General features: G+C 42.6%; 1 protein-coding gene across 2 annotated transcripts in view; it reads left to right on the top strand.

Annotated features, from left to right (window-relative positions):
- Window positions 1–362: 362 nt before the first annotated feature.
- The window catches only part of LOC123760673 (uncharacterized), a 231,305-nt gene continuing 223,595 nt past the window's right edge, over window positions 363–8,072 (top strand). For both annotated transcript variants that reach the window (XM_069328223.1, XM_069328222.1), the window contains exon 1: window positions 363–1,323. The gene's annotated coding sequence lies outside the window, so the exon portion shown is untranslated. The remainder of the gene's footprint in view (window positions 1,324–8,072) is intronic.

The raw sequence follows: 8,072 nt of genomic DNA on the forward strand, positions 1-8,072 counted from the left end.
GAAGTGAGTGAGGGGGAGTGAGGGAGAGGGGCATGTGTGTGCTTGTGGTGAGTACCGCTCACCTTGCCTCCCTCCCTTACCCGCGCGCCACCTTCGCCTCTCACTGCCAACAGGCAAAATTTATCCCAACAATATTGTTGCAGTTCATCGCTGCCTGCAGGAGCCAGGACTTGTCCCCTCGACGCTCAACCCAACACCCGCGGGGGTGTCAACACACTCACACGCACAAGCATCACCGTCCTAGCCTTCTTATCCAAATGAAACAACATCGAGGAATGAGGCGGATAGCAGCATCCGTCAACCGGTTGGGTGTTGAGCAGGAGAGGGTGTGGGCTGCAGGGTGGTTGGAGTGTGTCCTGGGCCGCTCTCGCTGACGCACGCACTCGCTCCTCGTCGACCCGGCCTCACGCGCGATCTCCCTGTCCCACGCACAGCCTCGTGCCCCGCCCCACAAACACAGACCAACTATGCTCTGCGTGGTTGTGCGTTGTGGTCCCCGCAGCGCTGCTGTGCTCCTGTGAAGCATCACCACCTTTCCTCACAGTTAAAAGTCAGAAATGAGTCATTGTGGATTACCGGATTCTCACTGAAGTCACAAGTTGGCAGAATATTTGGTAACGCTCTGTGGTGTGTAGGAGTGCGTCATGCTAAATTTTGTGTTGTAATATATAAACTAACACCTGCTCCAATTAAACACAATATTAATGAGAAACAGCCCAATTACTTGGGACTTAATAAATCTTTAATACTTGGGTAAATGTTTACAAAAATAAAGCATATATATATACATATATATGGCAGTGCTAAATTTAGATAATTTCACAATATTCTTTGTGACATATTCTAAGTCTATTTAAATACAAAATAAAGTCCTGTTGGTGGTCTCCAGCTAGACTGACCCAAGGTAAAGACATTAAATACACTCTACTAAATCCTTTATAATATAAATCTGTTTAAAACCAATAATTTTAACCAGTTCCGCTATTTGCAAGAATAAATCACATTTAAGGTTCTGTAACTAACCAGGACGAGCCGAACAACTGGTTGATAGAACTTTATAAAAGGAACTTGCAGAGGGTACAGAGCCACTCTCACGTGGCACAGTGCCAAGAGAACAAGTACACTACTGGAAGGCTCGTAGGGATAGAGAGGCGGAAGAGTGTGGGGGTTGGTGTGGAATGGGCGGTGTTGGGGTGTGAACCTCTCTCCCCACACCCCCACCTTCCCTATACATCAGCGCCACATGTTGGGTGTCAGTACACCGCCCACACGCCTTCTCTCCCACAACAATGGATACATTTGTTACATTCTAGTCCAACACAGGTGAGTACCAAGATTTGTTATCACTTCCTATAACTACAGATCTAAAATTTCCGAATAACCTATGAGCAAAAATTTTAATATAATACATTTTATTTCCTTATATATGACAGTCTTCTATCAAACATTTCATAAAATATTATCGGCAATTTCCGTTGCAGATAGTAGAAATATATCGCAGCAACATGTGGTGTTGACTGTGAAGGTTAGCACAACCTAACCGTTCGCTCACCAGTAAGACCCGGGTTCGCTGTTCTGCGACTAGAAGAAATTTGGAACCTGGAAGGAAATCAATTTTCGAATCATGTTCCAGAGCAATATATATATATATATATATATATATATATATATATATATATATATATATATATATATATATATATATATATATATATATATATATATATATATATATATATATATATATATATATTGTGTGTTTAGGAAAGAGAGAGATAGAGAGAGAGAGAGAGAGAGAGAGAGAGAGAGAGAGAGAGAGAGAGAGAGAGAGAGAGAGAGAGAGAGAGAGAGAGAGAGAGAGAGAAGAGAGCGGGAGAGGAGAGAGAGAGAGAGAGAGAGAGAGAGAGAGAGAGAGAGAGAGAGAGAGAGAGAGAGAGAGAGAGAGAGAGAGAGAGAGAAGAGAGAGAAGAGAGCGGGAGAGGAGGGAGAGAGAGAGAGAGAGAGAGAGAGAGAGAGAGAGAGAGAGAGAGAGAGAGAGAGAGAGAGAGAGAGAGAGAGAGAGAGAGAGAGAGAGAGAGAGATTTAATATATAAAGAGAAACACACAAAAAAAATTAAGTTTAGAGAAGTGTTGGAAGCAGTGGACGTGGCTGAGAAGCAGCCTGGCATCAGGTAACGTGGGGCTCCACAATAACGCGGGTGTGAATGCGTCCTTGACGTCAGGTAACGTGGGTCTCCACAGTAACGCAGGTGTGATAGCGTCCCTGACGTCAGATAACGTGGGGCTCCACAATAACGCAGGTGTGAATGCGTCCCTGACGTCAGATAACGTGGGGCTCCACAATAACGCAGGTGTGAATGCGTCCCTGACGTCAGATAACGTGGGGCTCCACAATAACGCAGGTGTGAATGCGTCCCTGACGTCAGATAACGTGGGGCTCCACAATAACGCAGGTGTGATAACGTCTCCACATACACTCACGTTCCTCCACAGACAAGACCAATACCTTCGATAGAGAAGTTTTCAAAGGAGATTTCACGGTCTCTTGGCTGATAAAGAAGTCTATTTGCTCTTCTGGACGACTCATCGCAGATTCAGGCATCTTTCTGTCCGCCAGAGGAAAAAGGGATGTCTTCTCATCTTTTTCTAAAGTTGCAAGTTTAGGCGAGACAAAAGTCAAGTGAGCGTTGCATTAAGCCGAACTAAAGCTATCGGAAAATATTTATTAACAGACAAATGGCCTAAAACGACCAAAAAACTTTTTTTTCCTGTTTTATAGACTTTAAAAGTAGTTAGAAAAGTAATATTTATTACGGGAGCAACTGAATTAATAGGTTTTACTGCTTAAACCATTAAGGTAACAGAGACAACAATTTCCAATAACGTAATGAGCAGCAGTTATCAGGGCTCCGGGACAACGGTGGAGCAGGAGAGCATCAGACACCTTTGTGAGCATGATCATCCTCACAGTTTACCCCGGGACATCATATTCTCATGCTCTTAAAATAATAACTGAAATAAACTTGAATATTATGTGATCCTGGAATGGCATTAATGTTATTATAAGTCCCATCTGTTACTGCTTTCCTTTCTTTTATATATAAATATATATGGCGGAGCCATCTCTAATGCAACTGTGGGGACCCATAGCCTCGGAGAAGAGAATTAAAGGTATTCAGAGAAGACCGTGCAGATTCTACCTGAATACTTGTTGAGTATTTTCTTCTCCTACCACCCTTACTTTTTATTATTTTATAATATTATTTTGTGATACTTATATATAATTTATTTTATTGCATTGTGTCACACTTTTCAGAAAACATACATAGCAATCACTGTTCAAAAACATCCTCCAGCTCTGCATAGATGTGGTGCGTGTCTATGTTACAGGAAACATTTCCTCTCTGGATCCCTACTCTGAGGCGCTGGAACAGGTGGCTGGCCACTTTTGGGTTTCGGGTTTGCCTAATTAGTTCCTCACCCACCTCCTTCAGGAGTTTGAGTGCACATTAAACCCAGACGCTCAGGGGTCTCGTAGCCCATTGGCACGAACCTCCAAAAATGTATTCTAGGTCCTTGTACTTATTAGTTTTCTGGGTCTCCCTGAAGGAGGCAGCTCCTCCTTCCCCTCAGCTATACTGTACTGTAGATAGGTATCAGGCAATGTAGATGCATAGGTGTGGTCCCACACAACCCGTTTATCCTATAACCATGGAGAGATGATAACACCATCTGATCGCTCCTGACTGTTGTCAGGTCTACACATTTAAGGTTCCTTTCATGCTGGACACTTGGCTGTAGCCAAACTTGTCATTGACTGCTTCGTGTTTAGCAATCTTTCCCTGTGACTTACGACAGATGAGACCATGGCCGCCGAAGCATAACAGGAGGTATACCTGGGTTCTGAGGCGCCAGGGTCAGCAAGGCGCAGGGCATCACCAATATTTAAGACCCGTAGGTTATGGAGGATGCTCAAAGCAGAATTATAGATAACCAATAAGAAGTTCCCAGCATGGAGGGCTTCACAGCAAAGAGGAGTGATATTTTCTCCCCAGAAGCTGCTTACAGCATCGCTGTACCAATGTTCTCTGCTATGGGGTTATGCCATTTTTTTGCAGTAGTTTTGAGAAGTTTGAAGCCTGCAAGAGTGTCCCATTAGCTGGCACTTTCAGTGAATTTGGGAACATGAGTCCCAGTGGAGTCTATCAGATACTCTGGTAGGATGTATTTCACTAATTTGCTCAATGCACTAGTCGAGAATAAGACTGCAGGCAATGCTATATGTGTTGCCTTGCGTATACCTATACCACCGAGGCCAACTGGGAGCGTTGGTTGGTCTCATTGGTCATCTTTCAGAGAGGTTTATCATTTTCATGGATATTGTTTTTTTGGGAATTTGTTTAATTTTATTAATTAAGCTGTTAATTTTAAGCTATCGAAAGAGGATCCCCACCTTAGGAAATAGGTAAGCCTGGGCGATGCCAGGCAGCGTGTGAGGTACAATGCATCGAGTGCATACAAAACACCTATTCCTTTTCTATCCTACTCAAGTTTTTCAGATTTTCTTCGAGGGATTTATCAAGGGCATACGAGCCATAACGTGCCCCTAACAGCACATTGCAACACATCACCATCAGTGTGAGCTCTTAGCCATCAGCACATCATCGATACACTCATGTCACATTCCCACTCTCATACAACTGACACATCACCTCACCGACGCCTCAGACAAAAATATGACATCCACTATGTTGGTTCATTTCGTCTTTTGACGGTTATTGTTAAGTGTGTCTCGTCGCTCCTCGTCTACCTGAAGCACTCTCTTCACCTCTACGCCCAGGGTACTGGGGGGGGGGGCGAATACAAGGAACAGAAAAAGAAGGACGCGGGAGAGAATGAATAGAAAGAGGAGGAGGTGACGAGGACAAGGAGGGGTTGTAATGACTTGTATATAAAGTCTAGCTTCTGTTGTTTTTAACATAAATATTTTATCTTAGTTTATTTTACCAGTTTGTTTAAATTTTGTTAATTTTTATGCTTCATGTGTTAGTGTTTCAAAGTATTTTGAATTTCGCATTTAGAGAATGTTTATGACTGTGTGTGTGTGTAAAGTTTTTCCGCAAGTTTTAGTAATTTTAGCGACCAGGACTCCATGAGGATAGAGAGAGTCTCAGGGTGTGTTGGGGGCACTGTGAGGCACTCAACCTCACCGTGTAAGGGTGTTAACCCCAGGTTTTCTGTAGGGCAATCTGGTGAGCGAAATAAATTCGTTGTCGATTTTTGTCACATTCCTTGTGTCTTGTAATAAATGTAATGCACGCACCCTTATCGTTTGTTTGTCCAAAATATGGACAAAATATCAAACGTCGGTAAGTGAACAATTACAACATCAACCATTGTAAAGTGAAAACATAGATTATCTAACATCACCGTAATATTTACATGTGCAAGTGAAGGATATGTAGCATAAGGAGAAAGTTAATTATATCTTTAGAAATTGATAAGTAATGTGAATTATCACTGCAAGTAAATAGGTAATGGAATGAAATAATTTAAGAAAAATAGGTATAAAGAATCTGCATATTGAAATGAAATGAGTAACAGAAGATGGGTAAGGGAAGGAAATTAGTATTGGAAGGAATTGGTATTGAAAGGAAATTGGTATTGAAAGGAAATTGGTAATGGAAGGAGGTAAAGGAAGGAAATAAGTAATGGAAAGAACTGGGCAATGGAAGTAAATAGGCAATAGAATAAATTGGGAAAGGAAGAAACCATAATATCCGGGGGAGATATTATGGTTCCCCCCCTACTCTACTAACTAAAGTTAGTAGAGTAGGGGGAAAAGTTAGTACTAACTTTAGTTAGTAGAGTAGGGGAAAAATAATATCCAAGATAAAGGAATCGTATAGTAAGGCAGTGAAGGACTAGAGCGGGAAAAAGCAGAGAATGAATATAGCGATAAAGGAGAAGAAATTGAAAATTGAAAACACGTAGACAAGGAAGAAGTGAAAAACCTGGACACCATAATACAGAAGAAAAATAAGAGAACTAGTGTAATAATGATAAAAAAGAAACTAGGGAAAATGTAATGAAAAAATGAGATCAGGAAATGTGAATAAAAAAGAGAACAAAGAAATGATAATAAAGATGACAGAAGAAGGGAAGGGTGAGGGCATAGGAGAGGAGACACAGTGATGACGGCCGACATAAAGCAACACAAGAGGGAGGGGAAAGGAAAAATTTATAATAATTGGGAGGAAGTAGAGTGTGAAGAGTCAAAGGGAGAGGAAACCAATCACAAAACTACGATTAATAAAAGACAACACGAAGGGGAAGATACATAGATAAACGGAGAGGGAGAATTTTATGAAAAGAAAGTTGAGAGATTGAGAAGAGAGAGAGAGAGAGAGAGAGAGAGAGAGAGAGAGAGAGAGAGAGAGAGAGAGAGAGAGAGAGAGAGAGAGAGAGAGAGAGAGAGAGAGAGAGAGAAGGAAAGAGGGGGAACTATCAGGAGAAAACGTCAAGCAATTTCGACTATATAGTACATCGAGTGGGTCAGGATAAAGATCTGGGATGGACGGGGAAAAAGAATGGTGCCCAGCCACTTGTGGATAGTCGAGGATTGAACGCCGACCTGCATGAAGCGAAACCGTCACTCTACCGTCCAATCCAAGGGTTTGTGCCTTTAGAGAACAATAACAAACTCAGAAAGGTAGAGAGAGGGAGAAAAGAAGGAAAGAAAGGGAGAGAGGTAGGAAGGTAAGGAAGAGGAAGAGGGAGAGAGAAGTTGGGGGATGGGGGAGGGAGGGGAAGATAGAAGGCATTATTCTCTCGCAATAATCGGTGTTTATTTTGGCCACAACCCCGTCTTGTTGTAGGTTGTTGTGTGTTTGAGTATAATTGTAGGCGGTAAATCCCGCTGACTGTTGCCTCGTAAGAGGTTGCTGCTGGCAACACCTGACGTTTAGTCGAGATCAACTGATGTTTTTCACAGTCCACGCACACACACGTGTGTGTGTGTGTGTGTGTGTGTGTGTGTGTGTGTGTGTGTGTGTGTGTGTGTGTGTGTGTGTGTGTGATCGTGATCCCGGTTCTCAGCGACTGATATAACTTTCCAATATAACTTTAACATTGTACACAAGCGTGCACCTGGAGGAATTATTCAGCCAAACTGTGTGTGTGTACTCACCTATTTGTACTCACCTATTTATGCTTCCGGGGTTTGAGCTTTGGCTCCTTGGTCCCGCCTCTCAACTGTCAATCAACTGGTGTACAGATTCCTGAGCCTACTGGGCTCTATCGTATCTATATTTAAAACTGTGTATGGAGTCAACATTCACCACATCACTACCTAATGCATTTCATCCGTTAACTACTCTGACACTGAAAAAGTTCTTTCTAACGTCCCTGTGGCTCATGTGGGTACTCAGTTTCCACCTGTGTCCCTTTGTTCGCGTACCACCAGTGTTGAATAGTTTATCCTTGTCAACCCGGTCGATTCCCATGAGGATTTTGTAGATTGAGATCATATCTCCCCTTACTCTTCTGTCTTCCAGTGTCGTAAGGTGCATTTCCTGCAGCATTTCCTCGTAACTCATGACTCTTAGTTCTGGAACTAGTCTAGTGGCATACCTCTGAACTTTTTCCATATTCGTCTTGTGCTTGACAAGGTACGGGCTCCATGCTGGGGCCGCATACTCCAGGATTGGTCTTACATATGTGGTACACAAGGTTCTGAAGGGTTCCTTACACAATTTTCTGAAAGCAGTTCTGATGTTAGCCGGCCTCGCATAGGCCGCTGATGTTATTCTTTTTATGTGGGCTTCAAGAGACAGGTTTGGTGTGATATCAACTCTTAGATATTTCTCTCTGTCCGTTTCATTAAGTACTTCATCTCCTATTCTGTATCCTGTGTCTGGCCTCCTGTTTCTACCGCCTAGTTTCATTACTTTGCATTTACTCGGGTTGAACGTCAACAGCCATTTGTTGGACCATTCACTCAGTCTGTCTGGGTCATCTTGTAACCTCCTATTATCATCCTTTGTTTCAATCCTCCTCATAATTTTTGTATC

The sequence above is a fragment of the Procambarus clarkii genome, chromosome 21 (genome assembly GCF_040958095.1).
Source record: "Procambarus clarkii isolate CNS0578487 chromosome 21, FALCON_Pclarkii_2.0, whole genome shotgun sequence".
Classification (NCBI taxonomy): domain Eukaryota; kingdom Metazoa; phylum Arthropoda; class Malacostraca; order Decapoda; family Cambaridae; genus Procambarus; species Procambarus clarkii.